Here is a 3,975-nt window from a genome sequence, read left to right as displayed (position 1 = left end):
GGGGGCCTGGCAGCATAGCAGGCAAGCCTGCCCCCTAGAGAGTTCCATGTCAGGCATGCCCATTTGAGGTTGACCATGGGACTGTCCTGAATACGTGTGCCAAGTTTCAAAACTTTTCACCATGGCATTCTAGGGCTGAAGAAGAAAAGCTAACGCAATAGTGCCTTCGCAGGCTACGCTGCTAGACCCCAATAAGTTCATTTCGCCTTAACTTTCCCCTTAAGTGTCGAATCGACCAGCTTCAGCGTGGTCTGCGTGGACAGAGGAAGGAGAACGCACAGCACGCACACGGTTCCGTGAATGAGGAACCCACAGGACTTTAAGAACAGTGCAGTGCTGTAACTGCAGCAATGAGCTTGTACACACAGATCAACTTATCTAAAACTACAGCTAAACAGCTCATGCGCTGGACGGCGTGCCGTGGACACAGAGGAACGTGAAGACAACGAGCAATGGATCACACTGACACTGGACCGGGTCACATTGTACTCACTACTGGAACTTTAGTTCAGAGCTCTCTGTCTGTCTCTGTCTCTCTCTCTGTCTGTCTCTTCTGTTCTCTCTCTGTCTGTCTGTCTCTCTCTCTGTCTGTCTTCTCTCTGTCTCTGTCCTCTCTCTCTCTCTCTGTCTCTCTCTGTCTGTCTCTCTCTCTCTCTGTCTCTCTCTGTCTTGTCTCTCTCTCTCTCTCTGTCTCTCTCTGTCTGCTCTCTCTCTCTCTGTCTCTCTCTCTGTCTCTCTCTTCCTGTCTGTCTCTCTCTCTCTTTCTGTCTTCTCTCTCTCTCTCTGTCTCTCTCTCTCTGTCGTCTCTCTCCTCTGTCCTCTTCTTGTCGTCTCTCTTCTCTCTCTTCTCTGTCTCTCTCGTCTGTCTCTCTCTCTCTTCTCTCTCTGTCTCTCTCTTCTCTGTCTGTCTCTCTCTCCTTCTGTCTGTCTCTCTCTCTCTGTCTGTCCTCTCCTCTCTCTGTCTCTCTCTTTCTGTCTGTCTCTCTCTCTCTTTCTCTCTTCTGTCTCTGTCGTCTCGTCTCGTCTGTCTGTCTCTCTCTCTGTCTCGCTCTGTCTGTCTCTCTCTGCTCTCTGTCTGTCTCTCTCTCTCTTCTCTTCGCTCTGCTTCTTCTCTGTCGTCTGTCTCTCTCTGTCTCTGTCTCTCTCTCTCTCTCTCTCTCTCTCTTCTGTCTCTCTCCTCTGTCTGTCGTCTCTTCCTGTCTCTCTCTCTCTCTTGTCTGTCTCTCTCTGTCTGTCTGTCTCTCTCTCCTCTCTTCCACGTCTGTCTCTCTCTCTCTTCTCTCTGCTTCTCCTGTCCTGTTCTTCTCTCTCTTTGTGTTCTCTCTTCTCTGTCTGTGTCTCTCTCGTCTCTCTTCTCTCTGTCTCTTCTCTCTCTGTCTGTTCTCTCTCCTCTGTCTCCTCCTCTGTTCGTCTCTCTCTTCTTCTTCTGTCTGTTCTCTTCTGTCGTCTCTCTTGTCTTCTGTTCTCCTCTCTCTGTCTCGTCTGTCTGTCTCTCTCTCTGTCTGTCTGTCTCTCTCTCTTTCTCTGTCTGTCTCTCTTCTTCGTCTGTCTGTCTCTCTTCTCTCTCTCTCTGTCTTTCTCTTCTCTTCTTGTCTCTCTCTTCTCTGTCTCTCTCTCTTCTCTCTCTCTGTCTGTCTTCTCTACTTTCCTCTGCTCTCTCTCTTATTCTCTTCTGTCTGTCTCTCTGTCTGTCTTTCTCTTCTCTCTCTCTGTCTGTTGTCTCTCTCTTCTCTGTTCTCTCTCTCTCTCTATCTCTGTTGTTGTCTCTCTATCTCTACTCGTCTGTCTCTCTCTTCTTCTGTCCCTCTCTGTCTGTTCTTCTTCTCTGTCTCCTTTCTCATCTCTGTCTCTCTCTTCTGTCTTCTGTCTCTTCTCTGTGTCTCTCTCATTCTTTTGTCTCTCTGTCTTCTCTCTATTCTCTTGTCTCTCTTGTCTGTCTCTCTCTGTCTGTTTCTTCTCTCTGTCTGTTCTCTCTCTCGTCTTGTCTGTCTCTCTCTCTTCTTCCTGTCTCTCTCTCTTCTGTCTCTCTGTCTCTCTGTCTCTCTCTTCTCTCTTTCTCTTTCTCTCTCTGTCTGTTCTCTCTCTCTTCTCTCGTCTCTCTCTCTCTGTCTCTCTCTCTCTCTCTCTCTCTGTTCTCTTCTCTCTTGTCTGTCTGTCTGTCTCTGTCTGTCTCTCTCACACTCACTCTGCTAGCTAACACTAACGTACATGAAGCAGTTGAGGCTGACGTCACGACCCGTGGGCTCACAGTGTTTAAACGCTGCGCTAGTGATGTGAAAACACGTGAAACAGTAGAAGTGTCCTGGACTGAGACACACCACACACACACACACACACACACCACACACACACACACACACACACACACACACACACACTGCATCAAACACGAGCGCCAGGCTAGCTGAGGCTAACGGAACACTGTCTTCTCCCTCCGGACATCTGGTTAAACACGTGCTGCATGGTGATGAGGGACTTACCGGAGAGACGTTTGACTGCTGACTGAAACACAACACACCACACACACACACACAGCGTGGACTCAACACACATTCCTGAGCAGCAGGCGAGCTGCTTCTTCATCACCTGATTCTGCCAGGCCACTCACTGTCGGCGTGTTTCGCCCTCTGCAGGTCAGGGGGAAGAAGAAGAAGAAGAAGAGATACTTTATTAATCCCTCGAGGGGTCTTTTTCACTGGTTTGACAGCATTTATTTTTTTTGCCTTTGCAAGTTGATTTGACAGAGACAGCTGAAGGTGTGAGAGGAGAGAGATGTAGAATGACATGCAGCAGAGAGCCACAGGTCAGATTCAAACCCTGGGCTTTGCAGCAAGGACTGAGCCTTTGGACATGGGCGAGCTCTACCAACTGAGCTAAACAAACACCTGTTTGACATGCATTTAACCCGAAATACACACACGTTTATTTACACATGGTTCACATGCAAATGTGGAGAGAGATGGTGGGTGTGGGCAGCCAGCCAGAGCAGCGCCCGCAAGCAGATGGGGTGGGGGGGGGGGGGTTCAGTGCTTGCTCAAGGGCACCTCGCAATGCCCAGGAGGTGAACCGGCACCCAGCTACCAGTCCATCTTCCCTACTTTGTTCCATGTGGACATTAAAAAGGTAGCTCTTGTTTGTGTGGGAAGCATTCTGTTTAAGAATAACAACATAAAATACATAATAATATAATAATGGTGATAGGTGAATAGGAAACACACTAACATACAGAGTTACTGAGACCCTCAAGTCAAGAAGAAAAACCTTTCTATGTCTATGGATCATATAATAAAACTGTTTTTTTTTTTTGTTTTTTGTCTATGCTTTATTTCCCAGATTTAATATTAATCAAGAACCACTTGGTCACACATCTTGAAATGTTGTTGTGTTCAGATCGTTAAATACTGTAATTAGAAGTATACATCATTGTTATCGTTTTGTTATTTAAGGCAAGTTATATCAAAATGTGTATTTTTGTGATTTGGTGTTTCAGAGTGTAATCCACTGTGGTAATATGTTCAGCTGTACTCGAGTTTTTTCTGATTACATTATTTGATCAAAAACTGGACAACTTGCTAACAGCCAATCAATAGCCAGCGTCACAACAGACAGACCAGCAGCAGCTTAATATACTGACTAGTCCAACAGCAGTCAGCCCAGCTCGCCGTCTGTCTTTCAGCCTTTTATTTCACAAAACCATTTTGTGATTATTTGTACTGTGACAAACATTAATATATCCATTCTCTTGAGCTCACAGTCTGAGCCTGGCTAACAAACTGAGCTAACATTAGTTAACAGCATGATTTATGACACATTTCAAAGGCTTTTTCTGCTACAATGTTTGTTTCTTAAATCACAGTTTAGTGTAACAGAACTATTTCATCCAGTAATTAAACTTTACTTTGTGATGATGCTTCCTGCACTCATAAAATAAAACTAAAGATCTATCGCCATGCTGGAATCCATGTGAAAATGCAC

Source organism: Larimichthys crocea, chromosome XXI (assembly GCF_000972845.2).
Source record: "Larimichthys crocea isolate SSNF chromosome XXI, L_crocea_2.0, whole genome shotgun sequence".
Taxonomy (NCBI): Eukaryota; Metazoa; Chordata; class Actinopteri; family Sciaenidae; genus Larimichthys; species Larimichthys crocea.
This window is presented reverse-complemented; position numbering follows the sequence as displayed.